At 34.2% G+C, this 21480-nt stretch overlaps 1 pseudogene; it reads left to right on the top strand.

Moving 5' to 3' along the window:
- The first annotated feature begins 1020 nt into the window (after positions 1-1020).
- LOC120205801 lies at positions 1021-12288 on the top strand (annotated as a pseudogene).
- Positions 12289-21480: the final 9192 nt, after the last annotated feature.

The raw sequence follows: 21480 nt of genomic DNA, 5'->3' as shown, positions 1-21480 counted from the left end.
CAGGTCCTTATGCTACATGTGTAAGGCCCTTACTGGGTGTACAGGTGAGTGTATGGTTTTGGGGAACTTGCACATTCTGGTGTTCGGATATTGGTAGTGTTCATATTTTTAAAGCATATTTGATGAATTGTTTTTTTTACTACAGTGTTTTATCTGTATATTTTTTATACACCGTAAGGAGCGCACTAGACTTTTTATCTTATTCTGTAAATTTTAATCTTTTCAGATAGTAGCAGACTGTAGACTAGCAGACTTGGCATCATGACTACTCCTATTTTTGTATTACTGTATATCTCTATATGTCTTTAGTTATACTTTGGTGACACGTGCTTTTGTTACTGTCTTGGTATATCGTATTACCGGTATTTATTTTGTATTTGTTTTATACGATTTTCTGATATATATGTGTGTGTGTGTTTATTGTATGAATCTTTCTTATGGCTAATTTCATATTATACTATTATACGGATTTTAAAATTATTTTAAATATAAAAAGAATTTTTGAATACGATATGTAACCACTTAGATTTGGTCATAATATCCAGGTCGGGTTTAGGAGGTTACAGCATATTGTAGGGGTAGATCTAACCCCAGTAGGAGGCCCTTATCATCGGCCTCTAGGGCAAACGTCAATGGTTCAGTGAGGGTCTCTTCTCATCCGATCTGTGTGCAGTGTGAGAGGAAGCACCCTGGGATGTGTTAGTGCGGGTCGAGGGCTTGTTTTTGGTTCGACTCTTTTGTTCTTTCCTTATTTTAGGTTGGAGATAAATTCATTAGCAGCCAAATCTTTTCACTAAGTTTTTATAATTGTCAATCAATATGTGTGGGTAAATTAGCAGTAAAAATATTTTAAGGAAATTTATAAAGTAATCCATGTGTCAATGACACCAAAATGGAATCAAAGGGGGAGCAAAGAAGTTTGTTCTAGCTTCAATAAATGTATCGGAGCCGACTGCCTACTTACAGCTATGATTTGACTTCCCAGAGAAGAAAAAAACTAACAAACCATATCTAAAATTCATGGGAACCGATGTATCGGAGCCGGTGATTCTCAACACGAAAAAAATTTGACGGCAGCGCCGGGTCGGTGCGAGTTCCCGAATGGGAAGATCAGATAACGATCAGAGGGCTCGTGGTGAGCGCCTTGTTAGGGACTCTCTTTTGCATCATAGCACACGATGAATCAAACCGCCGGGATGTATCCTACGTTGAACGTCGGTTTGCTCGGATACTTCTTCGTAATCGTGGACCGGTTTCTTGTCTAAGTTGGGGTTTCATGTTTCGACTTTTACCAAACAAGGAAACACTGTAATTCAGACTTGCGTCGTCGCTTGTTGCGGCCTTGCTTATAATGGTAATACAAACTCAAGAACACTTCCATTTTTTAGCACCTTTGGTGTAATTAATGATATAGCTAAAATGCTATTAGCTTTCTTCTGTTTAGTTTAAAGCATTTGGAGCTTAATTTTGCTGTTACGGAGCCTCTGAATTTTCCAAAATTAATTAATTTTTTAATGTAAATGATTAAAAAGTAACTAATTGCATTTTTGTTTTTTTTTTTAATCTTATTAGAATTTGATATCATTGATTAATGATATTTGGGGAAGATTAAGTTTTAGTTTCAAATTAAGTTTGAACAACTTCGGTGGTTCTGCCTTAATATCTGAATGTTTTTGTTATAGGTGGATTCGGATCGTATCTGATTACAATGGATGATTACCCTGGAAACCGAGAGGAAGATATTAAGAACCCTCGGATTGGATGGATGATTGGTCTTCCTTGGGCTGTTTAGTTTTGCTCCGCTTAGTGTTTTTATTCTGTCTTTTTACTTTTCTCAGAAAATGTTCTTGGATCATAAATTCACATATCCCAGTTGAACAGCCATAGCTACGTTGATAAATAGTTTGCATAACAACTCAGGTGTGGAGCTTGCAGGGTACTTATTTGATTCATTTTGCTCATTGTCTTTTCATAGGTTACATACAGCTCCAGTGATGTACAGCTTAATTACAAAATCGTGTTGTCAAACAAGATAATGATAGAATGCAAAGTCTTGAATGAACAATCATGCATTTACAACTTGAATGACACAGCTGCTTTAAATCATAATATTTGCTTAGTAAATCACTAGAGATAATATTATTATTTTTTTACGTTTTCGAATATGTCTTGGAAAATATCTGAGCATAAGTTTAGTTTGGAGCTGCTTCAAGTGGTTTTTCAGTGGTATTGGAGATTCTTGCGGGTTTGATAACTTTCCCACTTTTGGTATAACACTGTTCAGAAACTCGTAAGTTTCTCTCAGATTCACTTTTCCATATGAATTCTGTACATTTTTCCCTGTTGGAAGAATTCTCATATACTTTAATGAGAATGCTCAATATTTCATATTCTATATTGGCTTGCGGCAATAGAAACTGTCTTACGATCAAAAAGAGGGCACTAACGATGGTAACCGAATGATACTTCGATTTTTTTAAATAGTATTAACATGATTGTTGATATTATATTAAATGATTTATGGATATATTAGCGTTTCACATGGTTCCTTTATGCAAGTTCTATTTTGACTTTAGTCCAACCTATGTTGGTGTTGGTCTTATATGCCCACACATTGTAAACTGCTCTCTTCTTCTTGGGGCAATCATATGGTGGGGTTTCCTCTGGCCCTTTATTTCAGCACATACTGGGACTGGTACCCTTCTGGCCTAGAGAGCACTGATTTTAAAGGTCTTTATGCTTACAAGGTAAAGTGAAAGACTTTGGCACTCCTAGTTCTGTTGCAAAGTTGTAGAAGGCTATGACGTTTCTGTCACCTGCAGCTTCTGGTTTATTTCCAATCTCTTGTCTTGATTGAAAGTTTCTTTTCTCTAACACCAATCAAAAGAAACTTTCTGGGGCTCGTGTTGTTCACAGGTTTTCTTATCTATGGCTCTTATCCTTGGGATTGCCTTTACAACCTGATCAAGATAATGTGTTATTGCAAAGGAAATGTGTAATAAAAGCACCAAGGAGAGGAAACTTCCTATTGTTCAAAAGGTTATAAGTGAGGATAACCTCATTAGCCAGACGCTCGCTTCATCATTTTGCAGTCTGTTAATGATTCTGTTCTGTTGCAATGGTTTTCATAATCTTTGAAGTTTGAAATAATTATCACAGTTAATCACTACTGGGTGGCTTCTACTGAAATGAATTTAATTGTGCAAAATTGCCCCTTTTGGTGAAAACTCATTAATTGATGCATGATGTGTTACCCTTAATTGAATATCAATCCACCTTTTTGAAAACTCCTAAAAATTTTCACATTTATGGGCAAAAGTATTTATACACATGCATCAGATTCCTTGCACTCACTCAACCATTCTATTTTCAAGCGCAGATTAATAAAAATATTGTTTTTGTTTTGGTAAATGATCAGAGTTCTAAAAACCTAAAAGAGCTGAGAAAAAGAGACTATATATTTCTTAAAGACAAGATACCTACTTGGTTTGCTGCTTCTTGATATGTGGCCTTGGCTGCTATAGCAACAGCTACTATTCCAACAATCTTTCCACCCCTCAAGTGGTATCTGGTTCTGATTTCTTACATTATTGCCCTTGCCTTCTGCAACTCTTACGGAACTGGACTTACAGATTTGAACCTGTTTTTCACTTATGGGATGATTGGTCTTTTCATTATTGTAGACAATACTTTTCGCCCAGTAACCTCCCCTCGAAGTTCATGGCACCAACATCACCAAGTCAGCAAGTTTTAGTCTCAATAGGACTCTATCACTAACAAACCAAGCATTTGAGTTCAAAGGAAACTCTCTAAAATTAGCAAAGTCCTAAGCTATAAATGGATACGAAATACACAATGAGAGGGGGAGGCGGTGAAAGCAAAAGCAAAAAACAGAGGGGGGGAAACATTCGAAACAAGGGTGCAAGCCATTCGGGAAATCCGAAGCCTTCGAAGGAAGAAACTCGAAAATACATTGCATGCATCAAGATCGGAAAAGGAATACAAAGAAAGGAAAAGTCTTTACCATTTTGGTATTAACCGCATCATTCTCCATAAAATCGTCGTCCTCCGCCGTTAAAGTCTTCATCGGCCACCGTGAAATTTGTTGTTCACCATTGGGAATACCGTCGTTTTTTTAAGTATCAGATTGAAGGAAACGAAAAGGGAGAGCCATGCTGAAGAAGAAACAGAGGCGAGGAAGATGAAAACACGCTTGAGTTAGGGATTATAGTGCATTTGTAAAGTTTTTGGTCTAACTAGCACTCAGGTCATCCAGGAGTTACGCATTTTCATATATGGCACTCATTTTTTTTCCTTTCAATTTGGTCACTTCATGTATATTGATTACTCCTCTAAATTTTCACTTTATTATTTTTTTTATCATTATTTTTAATTAGTATTATTTATGTTTATATTTTAGTTGTTTTTATTTTATTATTTTTAAGATTTAACTTTTTATTTGTATTTATTTATTCATTTTTTATTTAATTTTTTTTTTACTTCTTTTATTTTTTTATTTCATTCATTTTTTCTTTCTTTTGATTCATTTAACATTTATTTATTATTTACTGTCTAATATTTTTTTCGCTTTTTTAGAGAAATTGCAATCGATCAAAGGTAAGCAATTCGAATCGGGTAATTTAAATTTCAATTTAAATTATAATTTTCGCAATTAAAGATAACCGGTAAATTAATTGGTACCGAAAGGGCGGTTCAAGGGTGCTAATCATTTCTTGACTGTAACCGACTCCCGAACCCGACACGTTTCTGGTAAAATGCAGATCAGGTAAAGATGGTGTCTGACCCACCTAAATTCATTTTAAAATGGTCGGTGGTGACTCCAATTCATTTAATCCAAGTCGAAGCTCAATTCAGTGTCCAACCGAAAGACGGTTCCGACAGCTTGGCGACTCCGCTGGGGACAGGTAAGTGAGTCAGGCCAAAATTAATTTTCAGTTGTCTTTTATACGAAAATGGTAAATTTAAATTTAAATTTAAATTTATTTATTCGATCCCAATTATTTACCTTTGATTTTTTTTTTCAAATAAATAGTTGTACTAATGTTTTTTCAATGATTTCAGATTTTTGAAAAAAAAAATTCATCTCAGGCTCTATACCCGAGCTCCAAACCCTATTTAAGTGGGGGTAAAAGCGACTCCTTCGTGTGAATTTATTCACCGTGTGGGCCTAGCAAGTAGCCTTCGGGATTCATATACCTTATGTCTTCATGTGAATTTATTCACAGCACAGACATAAGGGGATGTGTCCTCTCGAGTTTAACTTAGTCCACACAAGCTTTTAATGGGCTTAGGACTAAGGGTCTGGCAAGCCCAAGGGGGCACCAGCAAAGAGAACTCAAGTACCCTTTTAGAACCTAAACCGGGAGAGTAAAGGGAATTAGAGCCCACCCCAAAACCTCATTCCAAACCCTAGGCTGCTTTGATTTTATTTCCTGCTTTACTTTCTATTCAAAACATGCGAATTAGATAAATATGTGGTTAGGATTTGTTTGGAATTAGCATGGGATAGAGATCATGTTCTTGTATGAATTAAAGCATGTGGGGTAGATATCATGTGGGGTATGATTTTTTTTACCTCACTAACTCTTTTTATTATTCTCTCTCATTTTATTTATCACTTGCATCATTTAAAAGAGGTGTTGATTCACCAAAAACGTGTTTGTTAAACATGAATAATCTACATTAATGGACAAAGGGGTTGTAATACAAGAGATGCAAATGCAGAAGGACAGTCTACAAGGCGACTATGTGTCACATTCACTCCAGAAGACGTGGTGCCCACATTTGAAGAGTATATCACTCTACTGCATTATAAAGGACTCAGCATGAACCGAGTCTACATCAAGCACAATGAAAGCCTATCTTTGAAGAACTGATTGGCAGAGGTTGCAGGGGAAAGATGAAGGTTACTGATCTTGGGGGTCCCTTCAAATACAACAATGGCAAAACAATAGCGGAAATTGGAGACCATTGCTGTTGAATTTAAGAAACAGACAAATGAACTTCACATAGTTCCTATCAATTGAGGGCTCCAATGACGTATTCGTTGAGAACATGTTCAACAGAAGATAAATGCCATAGATGCAGTCATTCGAGACTTCTTGGGCCAGTACAAAAAGCAACTCAATATTTTCATGGTTCATCCAAAGGAGCCGGAGCGGATCGGCATGTTATTCAACCGGTGACAGACGAAGGCAGAAAACTAGTCAACATGTCAGAAGTTGTCATGATATTTTTCTCTCTTTAAAGATAAAACATTTTTGTCCTCAATAAGGATTATTTATAATAACAGACACATTTTCGGATCAATACCTCGAACATTTCATGCATTTTTGCATTTTGCATTTACATTTCATTTTTAATCATTTTCATAAACATGAAATTTCTTCATGGAGGATTCGGTGAAGTGGTCTTAACCACATGACACCACATGGAAGCAAGATTTTAAAACTGAAATCAGTACAGTAGGAGCTTGATCAGTTGATTATAGGACTAAGCCTGCCAAGGTGATCTGAGAAAGGAGTCCTCATAGCCTAAGGGCTATTATGTTGAAGCCGCTTGCAATTACCACATAAGAAGCTCCAAACATTCCTTTGAGAACTATAAGGCACTGAAGCACAAGATCCAAACCTGATGGATTCTGGGGGCATCTACCATTTGCACTTAGAGCATTGTTTTGTTTGAACACGTCTTTGATCTTTCATGTTTGCTTAATCTTTTAAACGATTGAATTTATGCTACTTTCTAAGGTGGAATAATTGAACAAATTTTAATCTTTAGTTCTTCGAATATTAAATGAATTAAAGATTCTTTTAATTCTTCAAGAATTATAGATTTTTGACATATGGCAGGATTAGACATTTCTTATCCTGTCTCAAACCCAAAATAAAATACCTTGATTCTTTACCCATAATAATTCATGGTCATTACCAAAAGACCCGATTTTGACATTACCACCCTTTGAAACTTTTGAACCTTTCTTTGAGTCAATAAAGTCACACCATTGTCTTTTTAGACTCAAAATTGACTTTTGAACATGAGCATTCTTCTAACTCGGGGCATTTCGCAGGGAGCCTGAACATTAACACATGTCGGGACCAAGAAGTAGAAAGAAGAATTCATTCGAAATAATTCTATCATGCATTAATTACATTGTTTTCATATGAATATAATTAATCTTGAAAATCTATCCCCCTGGGGATACCTCTTCTGTGAAGACTTCCATGTATGAAATGATGAACTGCTTTCTTTCTTCATTCATTCACAACAGGAGAAAATATATATCCCTTGTGTCCCTTTTTGAGCCTATAGTATTTTTTCTTCTGATTCAACCCTAACCAAGGATCACCCTCCACACTAGGGGGCAAGGTGGAAGAAATCTGCTCACGTCAGTGAAGACATCAATCCAAAGGAGATACCAAATGCCAAGTGCAAAGATCAAATCAGAACAAAAAGAAAAAAGAGAAAAAAATGAAGAAAAACCAAAGAGAAAATAAAAAAGAGAAACAAAAACAAAGGAAAAAGTGAAGAAAAAAGACAAGACACATATGCAAAGATTCACTCGATTCAAATGACGCGTCGAGATTTAAATCATGAGATTGATCAAGCACAATCATTCCAGAATCACTTCACTCGAAAATCATGGAACATCCAGAGAAAATCAAGAGAAACACATACGAGCATATTCAAATTGAGCAAGACAGGATTAAAGGCATCAGAATGAATTGATCCTTGGTTTAATACCCTGAAACACTTGTTTGGGCCTATTTATCATTTCTTTCATAACCATGAACCATGGCCTACATTACGTTCCTTAAAAGTCCCTTCTAATCATACATGGACTTCTGAACAGAAGAGACTATCTTCAGATTTCATCCTGCCCGTCAGGATTAATCTTTATTTGCAAAAAGTTTTTTAAAATCTTTAATGCATGATAGAGAAAAATAAAAAAAGGGGTTCAAGACCTAAATTCTGAATGACGTCTTGAAACCAAGGGAGGATTCGAGTTGAAAACCTGAAAAGGTGGCTCGAATATAAAAATTGTGCAGCTGAGGCAATCGTACAAATTCCTTGATAAGGCATCGCACAATCCGAGCGTGACCATGAAAGTTGGGAGTCGGAGAACACTTCCAGCAAAGAAGCATACAAGCTAACCCATTAAACCTTTGAGCATCAAATAAACAAAAATGTCAAACCTTCGACCAAACACAATAACCTGAGACTTTTTTTACCTATTTCCCAAAGATAGCTTTGATCTTGGCACTTGTCAAATAGCTATAATTTATTAAAGGATTAACAATGTAATTAATTCTTTGATAACCAATGAACTCTAGTTTTATGATTCGTCTCAATTGTAAAACCGTGAAAGGGGCAATATTTTCAAAACTTCTCATTAAACATTTTTCGAAACTCTTTTAATTGATATTTTCAGAATTTTAAAAATAAAAGAAAAAGAAAAACATTTTTTCAAACAAAACAATCTCTCCAGGGTGGATCTTGGTAAATGACATGTGGCTCTCAGACACAAAACTCATGCTTAGAATCAATGCTGAAGCAAGAAATGAGGAATATTGGGGGAACCTTTGAAGATTCAACATCAAATGTTGGGTCATTTTTGGAGATTCAACATCGAATATTAGGGCATCTTTGGGGATTCAATATCCTGATGCAAATTATCAGACCTTCTGAAGGTATTTCCTCCACATGCAGGAACAAGAAGACAAAGCACGAGGCTCCATTCAGGAGATAAAATAGAACTAATTCATGTTACATGCATCTTAGACATACTTAAGAGCACCGCATTTATCATTTTTTGTATACATAAGTTTTTGCAACTTTTAGAGTCAAGTTTCAAAGATACTCGATTCAAAAGCACATTCAGAAATTGATGGTGGTTGCTCAACTTCACAGTGAAAGGGCGATTGACTGTCAACAAACAACTTTCCAAGTTTCATTCAGAGCCAATTTCAACTTCACAGCGAAGAACCAACTTACTCAAGACTGGATTTCAACCTCACGACGAGGGATATCCAATTCGAGGCTCAACTTCACAACGAATAGTTTATCCACGATTTCAACTTCACGATGAAGGATATTGTGCCCGACGAAGTGATTTAGTGTCACAGAAAACATGCCATCCACAGATTTGACTTCCTTAAGTCAACGATTAAAGCTTCTGAACAAGCAGATTATCGATCACCTTTGAGATTGTTTCTCTCGAAACAAAGGGATCGTCTCGCTCAAGACTAATTTACTCAAAATACAGTTTTGTCTCCCTTGAAACAGTTTCTCTTAAAACAAATTTTGTATCTCTTGAGACATTTTCTCTTAAAACAAATTTTGTCTCTCTTGAGACGGTTTCCCTTGAAACAAAAACTTTGAATTTTTTTCCCTAAAACAAAGTTTTGTCTCTCTTGAGACAGTTTCTTTTAGAACTAAATTTTGTCTCTCTTTAGACATTTTCTCGTAAAACAAATTTTGTCTCTCTTGAGACAGTTTCCCTTGAAACAAAATTGTTGAATCTGTTTTCCTTTAAACAAGTTTCGTCTCTCTTGAGACAATTTCTTTTAGAACTAAATTTTGTCTCTCTTGAGACATTTTCTCGTAAAAACAAATTTTGTCTCTCTTGAGACAGTTTCTCTTAAAACAAAATCTCTGAATCTGTTTTCCTTGAAACAAATTGTGTCTCTCTTGAGACAGTTTCTTTTGGAACTAAATTTTGTCTCTCTTGAGACAGTTTCCCTTGAAACAAAATCTTTGAATTTGTTTTCCATTAAACAAATTTCGTCTCACTCGAGACAGTTTCTTTTGAGACAGTTTCTCTTGAAACACAAAAAAAACACCTTTGAAAATGTTTCCCTTGAAACACCAAACCTTCGAGTTCAGTTTCGCTCAGCTCAAAGGCACATCATTTGCAGCATAGCTTAAGTCGAGAAAAGCTATCTATCAACGAAGACCTTTCGAGCTCGATCTTATTCAGCTTCAGTGCCTACCAACCACTTGGTGAAGTCAAAGAATTATTTTTCAGTCAAATTTTCAAACCCAGGGTCTTTAAACCGAGAAGAAGACCAGAGTTGACTACAATTTGGCAACGAGAAGTCACATTCCAATTCAAATTATGAATTGCAGCTTCAATTCCATTTTAAGATGGACCCGACTCTGCAAATAAGGATCCATTCACAACTCAACCTCACGACGAGGGAGTCATTTCAGGATTCTATTCAAATTCACAAATCAGTCTCAGCATCGGATTTCAACTCTACAACAAAGGATATTCGATGGGGATTGACCCCTATATTGATGGTGTTTGATATATTCATTTTAGACGAAACCCTATCCCCGTTACACGACTATGGGCAAAGAGGGGTAGCTATAGACACTACTTTTCGCCCAGTAACCTCCCCCCGAAGTTCACGGCACCAACATCACCAAGTCAGCAAGTTTTAGTCTCAATAGGACTCTATCACTAACAAACCAAGCATTTAAATTCAAAGAAAACTCTCTAAAATTAGCAAAATCCTAGGCTATAAATGGATACGAAATACACAGCGAGAGGGGAAGGCGGTGAAAGCAAAAGCAAAAAAAACAGAGGGGGGAAACATTCGAAACAAGGGTGCAAGCCATTGGGGAAATCCTAATCCTTCGAAGGAAGAAACTCGAAAATACATTGCATGTATCAAGATCGGAAAAGGAATACAAAGATAGGAAAAGTCTTTACCATTCTGGTATTAACCGCATCCTTCACCATAAAATCGTTGTCCTCCGCCGTTAAAGTCTTCATCGGCCACCGTGAAATTTGTTGTTCACCATTGGGAATACCGTCTTTTTTTAAGTATCAGATTGAAGGAAACGAAAAAGGAGAGCCATGCTGAAGAAGAAACAGAGGCGAGGAAGATGAAAACACGCGTGAGTTAGGGATTATAGTGCATTTGGAAAGTTTTTGGTCTAATTAGCACTCAGGTCATCCAGGAGTTACGCATTTTCATATATGGTACTCATTTTTTTCCTTTCAATTTGGTCACTCCATGTATATTGATTACTCCTCTAAATTTTCACTTTATTATTTTTTTATCATTATTTTTATTTAGTATTATTTATGTTTATTTTTAGTTGTTTTATTTTATTATTTTTAAGATTTAATTTTTTATTTGTATTTATTTATTTATTCATTTTTTTTATTTAATTTGTTTACTTCTTTTATTTTTATTTTTATTTTTTCATTCATTTTTTCTTTCTTTTGATTCATTTAACATTTATTTATTATTTACTGTCTAATATTTTTTTTGACCCTTTTTTAGAGAAATTGCAATCGATCAAAGGTAAGCAATTCGAATTGGGTAATTTAAATTTCAATTTAAATTATAATTTTCGCAATTAAAGACAACCGGCAAATTAATTAGTACGAAAGGGCGGTTTAAGGGTGCTAATCATTCCCTGACCGTAACCGACTTCCGAACCCGACACGTTTCTGGTAAAACGCCGATCAGGTAAAGATGGTGTCCGACCCACCTAAATTCATTTTAAAATGGTCGGTGGTGACTTCAATTCATTTAATCCAAGTCGAAGCCCAATTCGGGGTCCAACCGAAAGACGGTTCCGACAATTATAACTTCATTAGTAGGAAGTGATGGAGGAGTCATGGCTGGTTTGGCAGCTTGTGTGGTTATGATGTCCATTGTCTCCACAGCATCTTATCTAATGCAAGATTTCAAGACCGGTTACCTCACTCTATCATCGGCCAAGTCTATGTTTGTGAGCCAGTTGGTGGGAACAGCTATGGGATGCGTAATTGCTCCACTCACACTCTGGTTGTTCTGGACTGCTTTTGAAGTCGGATCACCAGATGGTCCATACAAAGCACCTATTGCTGTGATATAAAGGGTACTGACTATTCTTGGTATTGAGGGATTTTCAGGGCTGCCCAAGCATTGTTTGGCTTTATGTTACGGATTCTTCGTGGCTGCGTTGGTTGTAAACCTACTAAAGGATTTGACACCAAAAACAATTTCACAATTTATTCCTATACCAATGGCTATGGCACTTAGTTTCTATTTAGGAGCTTACCTTGCTATTGACATGTTTGTGGGAACAATAATCTTGTTTATATGGGAAAGAATCAACCGAAAGAATGCAGAGAATTATGCTGGTGCTGTTGCGTCGGGTTTAATGTGCGGTGAGGGCATTTGAACAATACCATCAGCTTTTCTGTCAATGTTCAAAATCAATCCACCTATCTGCATGCACTTCCGGCCTTCGGTTAGTAGTTGATGAAGTAAGCTATTGTTGATGTTCTGTTTTATTTTTTTATGGAAGTATATTGTATGTACGCAGTGGAAGGTTTCTTGGATTGTTCATATATTCCCAAACATGGAGATTAAGAGAACAATCTGCCCCAGGTTCTCAGGTAAATTTCATGGTAAAATGTATATTTTTGTGTAATTTAGCTTTCTATATAAAATATATTATGAAAATTGATTATTTATGGAGAGCAATGATTCAAATCGCAGTCGCGATCGCATTTTCAAAGGACACCGCTACCGTTATATCGCGTGCATAGCGGGCGCTATTGTGGTGATTGCGGGTGTCGCTGTCAAATAATAGTGTTTTCGGAGGGCACCGCTACCACTATGTCGCGGACCGCTATTTAAATCCCTGATGGGGAGTATAGTTTCCAATATTTGCATCATGGAAATCTGAATATGCAATTACGAGTTGGTTTCCAACAAATTGGAAGTAAAATTTGTGAAATCTCAATTAAATTATTGTTGGTAAAAGAATACGATTGAAACTTGTACGTGCTAGACTTTTGGTGTCCTTTACCAAACGACTAGTCCAGGAGAAGCACCTAGTTTCACATGGATATGCTATGAACAAAAGGAGCTACCTGTCCATATTCATTGTAATAATTTCATTCATTCGACTAGCTAAGGCTGCCTTATTTAATTTCTTCCCAAAACCTGTCATTCAGCCTTGGAACCATTCCTGGTCAAGCCACCAGATTCTTGTAAACCTGTCATTCAAGATATTTTACGAGAACGTTTAAGGAAAGAACCGACATGACAGCTAAAAAATTAGTATAATTATATATTTGATTCTAGTTTTACCACCGTCTGAATGGGTTATGCAGTGCATTGTTTGAGGAAAAGGTATTTGTTATTATAGATTTTGTCCTTGAATCATATATTGGTTCTATCAGTGGAAACATGCTAATATGTCTCGACATTGTCAACCATTCTGATTGGTCGTATTTGAGGAATTTAGCTCCTTCATGATTTGAACATTTACAAGGTCCTAACTATGTACTTTTGTGAGCCACTAACAGACAAAACCTTCTAAAATTTGAAGTTTGTGCAGGTAGTTCAGATGGAGCTTCAGATAATTTCATCTTGGAAGGTTTTGCTAACATGCAGGAATAAACTTCACAAATATTTTAATCATCTAACAAGGGTCCTTTCTAACTTTGCTCCTAACTTGATATTCATATGTTAATCCATCAGAATGAATTTGTTGATCTTGAATAAATCATTTCAAGCGACTTTTTTTAATGGACTTACTATTTTTATTAGCTAAGTCTGTGTTCTTATTAAGCATGTAAGGTAACCATTGTCATACGTTTTAACTAGAAAAAGGACAGGTCATTGCAAGAGTCATGGAGCGTCTTAATATGCAGATTAACTCAGTCCCTATGTGTTGGTAATATTCTCCATAGAATGTACCACTTCAATTTTTTTTGTACAAATTACAGAAAGGGTTCATGTATGTGCTACACATCATACTTCAATGATTACGCTTTAAATTATCTTTTCAACAACAAACGATGCATCTTTTAGGTTACAGTCTTAATATGAAAATACATATGGCGTGATAGATTTAGCTTGCGAGGTTTGGTATTCTTTCTTGCAGGAAATCTTTTTCCATATAATTGTACGACTTCGTTAAGTCGGTTTTTAGTTTTTACTTCTTTAAATAGTTTTAATTAGGCCTGTAAATAGGGATGAGCTTGTGTTGGGTTAGGTCGGATTTTCGGTCTACCCGACCCGAAAATTATAAATATTTCATCCGACCCAAAAAATATACACCTTCCACTTGACCCAAACCCGACTCGATTTTTTGAGATAAAATTCAAACCCAACCCGACCCAAAATAATATATTTATTAAAAATATTATTTTTATTCAATAAAAATAGGGATTTAATTTAAAGAAAATAGTATATAGAGGCTTAGAAATGGAAGTGTTTACCATGATTAAGGCTTTGCTTTTGTAAAGTTCATTTTAGAAATTTAGGATCCTTGTGTTTCATGCCTTTTCTTCTTACCATGACTCGTAATTAATTACGAGAATAACTTATTTTTCCTTTTAGTATATTTATTAGTATCTGATTTATTATTCAATTAATCTAGATTAAGTATTGCAAAGATTCAATACGAGATTGAATCTCTCACCCCAAATTTTTCTATTTACAAATGCCAAGATTCGAACTTCTAACGTTAGTTAAGAGATCTAATACCTCATTTCACTAGATCAACTGGTGTTGGTAATAATTTTTTTTATTAATCATTAGGTCGATAGGTTCTATTGTTCATATAACATTTATTATTTAATTATTTATTATTTAATAATTACAAGTAACTTCAACATTATAATTTATATAAAAAATTTCTAAAATATTTATGTCCATTATATATTTCTAATACATGTTCAAACACAAACATAAAATTGTGCTTGTTAAAATATATGATCTTTTTTTAAAATGAATATATATCACTATGAGATATTATCCGAGGCCTAACCTTGAAAATTCTATATAGCAAGTACCATGGATATGTTCATCATCCTTTATCAAATTCACATAGTTTTTGTAGTTAATATTTCTTGTTACCGATATACTTTATATGAGGAGTTAGGTTAGGTTTTCAGCATGTATATGCATATTCAAAGCAGAAAGATAGTCATAAAATTATGAAATGTACATGGTAGAATTTAGATTCTTCAGTGTCAATACAATAGAACCCAATCAAATTCCACAAAAACATATGGTAAAAAAAATTGTACATGATAGAGATTCATCATTATGTGGATCCAATAATTATGAAAATCTATTCAAATAATATCATTTTATTCATAATCATAATTTAATTATTTTTTTACAAAGTTAAATGGAATTTAACTCCAATCAGACTTCTAGTCAGATTAGTAGCTCAATATTGTAATCTTAATGTGAAGTACTAATTTTTATTTGAGAGGTATGCAACCAATATGGCTTTATTTCAATATTAAAAAGAACCGGAAGTAAATAAGAAAAGGGTAAACTACATATGTAATCACTCAACTATCATTTTGGTTATCTTTTAAATCATACCTAACATTATGTTTTGGTTCAATTTTGACACCAAAAATAAATAAAACTGTTGATGTGTCAATTTTTTATTTTTTTTAATGATGACATGACATTACCTTATGGTGGTACCTCATTATCACCATTATTTTTTTAACAAAAGGTGATAAAAAACAGAACAAAAATATTATTTTAGGTATGATTTTAAAAATGAAAATAGTTAGGTGATTAAAACAAAACTAAATGATAATTGGATAAATATATACGTAATTTACCTTTAAAGACGAAAAGACTGACTTCAATCAAACAAATTTAAACAGTTTTTTTAAAATATAATATTCAATATGGATGATCTTTAGATTGGTAGAAGAAAACAAAACTTAAAATCAAAAAATAAAGGGATAGTTGATAGATACATGTATTGTTCAAATGTGTAGATGGTGACGTCAGGATAATGGTGAGGTCCATATATAATCTTATCATTTAGTTAGAGATTGGGGCCTTTTTGATGGGTCTCTCTCCAAGTCTAATTATGTGCTCAATAGATGGATCCTAAGCTTTCACTACTTAATTTCTAATTCAAATAATCACGCCGTTGCCCAATTCTAAAAAAGACAATCAACGAATTACACTATCTAATGCTAACCAACTTGCTATAAAATTAGGCCCTTGGGATTGATGGGAGTAGAAGTGACAAATGAATAAAAACAAAACAAAAATTCAAGCTTATCTCATTTCTTAATGGGAATTAAAAATCAAAATCATAATTTTTTATTAGCCTACAATGGTTATAAGATAATATATATTTAAAAAACTCTTGATCATTTGATGATGAATACTCAAATACTCTACAAATATCATGCTTGAACCTAAGACTTCTAGAAAAAATCGATTGATCAAAAATCAATAATTAGATGATGTACCGTTCAACCTTTGAATTAATGTAAGGTTGAACCGTGAAGTTAGCTTTCAAAGCCTAAGGGCCTCCTTTTGTCTACATGATAGGAAACACATATGACAAACTATACAATCACTAACATACACGTTCCAACCATGTTTATCTTCACATAACAAAGGGATTTCTCCCTTCTCCACATCAAACCCAAGTCATAACTTCTTTTAAAAAAAGAAAAGAGAAAAGCATGTAAATAATAAATATACCTTCATATATGCATTCATTTGTTCAATGATTCATCCCATAAAAATCATCCTAAGGTTGCTTAAAAATCAAGTTTGGGAGAATGATTAAAGAAAAAGGGAGAAAACTAATTAAAGGGGATGTGCATGTAATGCAAGTGTTATCCCCCACTATGGTAAAGAAGAATTCCATGAATACAAGATTGTATTGTGTATTTTAACTACCATTTAGTGGATGTAGAAACCATGATGTAAGTCATTATAATGGTCATCAAGTATGTACACTTATAATGATTGGATGCCATGGATTTTTTTTTTTAAATAGCTTGTGCGGTTCAAATACAAGGTTGTTTTTCTTTTTCAAATGATATACTAATGGTTGTAGTTGAATGGGGGAAAAGGGTCCCTATAATCATGCAATGCCAACCTGCCCACTTTTGAATTCGGAAAGCAAAAGCGAATTTGGACCAATTACCTTAACAAAAATTCATATTTTGCCATATATCAAGCAAAAGTGGATAGAATTTGTTGACAAAAAGGAAGAAATGTAGAATGTAGTAGTTAGATTTCAAGGAAATCAATCAATGATTCCCTGTATGATTTGAATAAACTTGAGAGATGTACTTACAATAACATCTTCAAATTTGGTTTAGATATGATGATCGTCATTACTGTTTTTTTTGTGTGTGACTATTTTGGGATAATTGTAAAATAGTGTCTATTTAAAATACTATCAATTATTAGATAATGAACACTCAAATACCTCTATAAACGTAATATCCAAAATCGAGATCTCTACGGATTAAAATATAAAAGTTGGAGCTTTGAGTTTCTTAAGGCTTTTAGTATGATTTTTGTATACCTTTGCAACCGTATTGGTGCTTGCACAAAGATCCTAACAACATTTGTTTTCTGATTGCTTTGTCGGTGATCACATATTATAAAATCTCCTCTTTGGTAAAAAGTTATTTGCGATTATAATCATAATTGTGTAGCGAAGCAGTCTACCAAATTATTTGATTCCTTAACCACTCTTTTATCATTCTGTAAAGCTTCTCGTTCGACCGAGAAGAGTTTTATGAAGGTTATTGGATTCTTTTGATGTTAGACGTCATTTTCAATGAAATGTTTCTTTTTTTTCGTATCTTTGGATTTAATATTTTTGTTTTATGTTTGAGTTTCTTGGTAACTATTTTCTCTAATTTTCTCTTTGGATGCGTTATAATTTTTATTTTTTTCTATTGTTTTCATTAATGAAAGTGTGTTGATTAGCGATATAAGAAATCAAATTGGACTCCAAAGTTGAAATTGTTGTCTTTTTTTCTCAGCTCGTCATTTGCAATGTCATCCACTAAATCTAATGGATTTTAGTTTACTTTAACAAATGTGACATTTCCATTTGCTTAAACTTTAGGAATGCAGCTACCCCCTTTTCATTTCATTAGATGTAATTGTCTTCAATCTTATTTCTTTACTAGACCCCGAAATTTCAAGTGAATCCAATGTACCAAGAATCAGATTGTGTATGTAGACACCGGTTTTTTCAGGGATAATATTATTATTATTATATTTTTATTAATAATAATGTTAACATTATTTATGTTATCATTTTGCAGGTCAAGGTAAACCATGCAGCAAATTACGGCAGTCCAGTGGACAGTGCACGTCATCCATATTGATCGCCAATGTTGACCATGTTACAAGCATATTTGGATGATGAAGTCTTCTTAACATTTAATCCTCTATCTCTTATCTTTCCAACGCACTTTGAATAGTATTAATACGATATTGGTAGCTCGAGATATGCCCAGATAATTGAAGACTGTGCAGGCTGGAAAATCAATACGAGAATAACGAATTCAGTTCAACAAAACCTTTGTTTTTCCTTGCAACAGAACATTAGACCATGAATCACGTTGGGAAAACTTGTTGGAACCCTTGGGAGACATATACAACTGAAAATCCATTCAAACAAGCTTGGATCCACTCCACAAACACGTCCAAACTATTCCACATGGACCGCATTCATTTGCTGGAACAAAACTGCACCACAAGGTACAAACAACATGGTACACATTGATATCAGTTTATGATGGAGCAATAAGTGACATCCATTCAGCAAGCATAAGCAGCACACAAAGAGAGGGGGAGCAGCACGTGGAAGACAATTTCCAGCATTGTTTTTAGCCAGCCCATGCTTGATGACTCACCTATGCACTCACACATAGTGGAGACATGTCATACATGCCCATAATAAACCAATTTCCAGCATTGTTTTTAGCTAAACATGTTGTAATCCCCAATTTTTAAAATCAGAAGTCAAAGGAAGTTCACCATTAATACTTGCTCCCTTCATCCTTGTCTCTTGCAGAAATTTGCACAAGATTAATTTTTTCATGTTGAAATTATGTAAACTTTGGGCTATAAAAGCCAAACACATGTGATCAAAAGGGGGGATTAAAAGAGTGAGGGAGTACCATAGACACTGGTTCAGCATCTATTCTTAAAAAAGGACATCCTACAGAGAGAGGGGGGTCAACAATTAACATTGGAGAGCATCAAAGAAGAGGTCACGAACAGGAGGGAAGAACAGAATGAAAAATTCACCAACGGGAGAGGGGGTCATCAAGAACGATTGGAACAAAGGGGTTCGGATCTATCATTGGAAAGTTGTAAAACAGGATAGCAACCATTCTAGATAGAAGAGGAGGATTTTCGCTTACTCTTGGAAAAACGAACATAAACCATTGTAACAGAAACCTCAAAATTGTATTCAAAGGCCGAGAAAGCAATAGAAATACGATTTGATTTGAGGTATTCTTCTTGGGGTCCTTCATTTTTATTTTTATTTTTAATTTTTTCTAGTTTTCTCGGTGCATGATTGATTCTGTGTCGAAATCAAAATACATATAAATTAGGAATTGCCGGGTCTTTTATTTCTTTATTTTGATAATTTCTTCACCTATTTCAAACACAAAATTAACCTTCAACTTGTAGTGCGTCGGGGTTTGGGGGTTGAACTCGTCAGTCTTAGAAGTGGGGAGTCGTTGCATGTGGTCTTGGTGTTCGAGGGTTTTGTAATAGTAAAGATATACGAGAAATGGAGGGTCTAGGTTCGGTTTAGTTTAGTCTCATCCATGGGGTCTTTTGGAGCGAGCTGTGTCATGAGTGGCAACCATGGAGGGGTTGAGAAAATGGGTGATTGCAGCTGAAATGTTTAGGTAGAATGATAGGGATTCATTCTTACGCAGAATAGGGGATATACCCGTGTATCAAAACGGCGTTGTCTGGGATACCTAGGTTTGTTCAACTGTGTTTGCATTATTTTTTTTGGTCATTCGTGATTCGTTTACAATTCATTTTAACCTTAAAATCGAGTCTTACATTTTAATCTGGTCTTTTATTTGTATGCACATTTGATTTTAGTCCTAAGTGTTTATTTGTGTAACTTTTGTTGTTTAGATATTAGAACTTCAATTTTTCGCATGTTACTTTTCAGTTCTATGAATGTTTAGGGTTTTATTTTGATTTCGATCCTGTGTAATTGTGAGGGTTTTTTATTTTTAGGCTTAAAATATCGTATGGTCTAATGTGTGCATTTATACTTCATTTATTATCTGATTTATTTTTTAGGTACTAAAGTTTTGTTCAATATTACTTAGTCCAAATTCTGATACATATAATTTTTATGCATATTTTGGTATGTTGTGTTTTGTGTGTTTGTATTTAAGTTATATTTATGAACTACATGTTAATATATATATGGCTTATAATTTGTAGTTGCAAAATGTATGTATATAATTTTGATATTAAAATGTAGTATTGCATGTTTCTTTATAGCCATTATTTAATTAATTTTTGCATGTTATCCTCACGTGTATAACTCGACGTTATTATATAATTTGATTAAGGGTAATATGCTTTTAATTTAAAATCGTTTTAAGTGGGTTGTCTTAACTGGTTAGATATCCACTTTTGATGATTTTAAACTAAAAGGGTATCCCATTAGTGACACCAAAAAATGATCCATCACTTTAAAGTTTAGGAACAGAAGAAAAAGAAATATTCGACTATTTAAATTTATCGAGAAAAGATAGTTAGAACTTATCTAAGATCTGGTCTCGATATTTGTAAATAATCGAATATTCTTTATCTTTCTAAAAGGCCTGGTAATTTTAATTTAATCTCTTTTGGTGTTTTTGAATATTGTAAAATTCATATGTTGTTTTGTCGAGGATAATAAACCAAATTAAAATCGAATTTGTAAATTTCATTGCAAAGACATTAATTAATCGATGAGGTACCAATTTAGGGCGCTATGGGGGTGTTAATCCTTCTCTACGCGTAACTGACTCCCGAACTCATTTTCTGGTAACGCAAACCTAAATTTGTTGTTTTAATTAAAATTGATTTTTATTTAAAATGACAAATTACTTTTGGGTGTCCAATCACACCCTAATCAAAGATTAGTGGCGACTCTTCGAACCTGTGTTTTTATCGTGAATGAATTCTCAAATTTTCGAAGAGGTTTTCTAAAATCACATTGTTTTTAATTAAAACTCAATCTTAAGAGAATAATTAAAAATGATGTGGTTTTCCAAATCTTGTGCCCCCTATTTTAAAAATCGTTTCGACAGCTTGGTGACTCTGTTGGGTAATTGTTTTTAGAGAGTCAGGCCCATAGTCGATTAATTGATTGTCTTTGCAATTGAAAGTTATAAATTCGATTTAATTTGGTTTTTGATCCCATGTTTGGTTTTAATATCGTTTGTTTGTAATTTGATTAACAAATAAATAGTTGTATTGATCTGTTTGCTATTGGTTTTAGATTAGTTATGTGTTGAAAGAGGATTGATTTTTGAGTGTTTTGTGATTATGTGTTGTTTTATTCTCGATTTTCCTCACACACTGCACAGTCGTATTTGCATAACATGACCTAAAACCCTCTCCGTCCTATTTAAGTAGGAGTGAGAGACTACTCCCTCGT

The sequence above is a fragment of the Hibiscus syriacus genome, unplaced genomic scaffold (genome assembly GCF_006381635.1).
Source record: "Hibiscus syriacus cultivar Baekdansim isolate YM2019G1 unplaced genomic scaffold, ASM638163v2 tig00013040_pilon, whole genome shotgun sequence".
Classification (NCBI taxonomy): domain Eukaryota; kingdom Viridiplantae; phylum Streptophyta; class Magnoliopsida; order Malvales; family Malvaceae; genus Hibiscus; species Hibiscus syriacus.
Note: the sequence above shows the minus strand (reverse complement) of the source record. Positions and strands in the feature narration are given on the sequence as shown.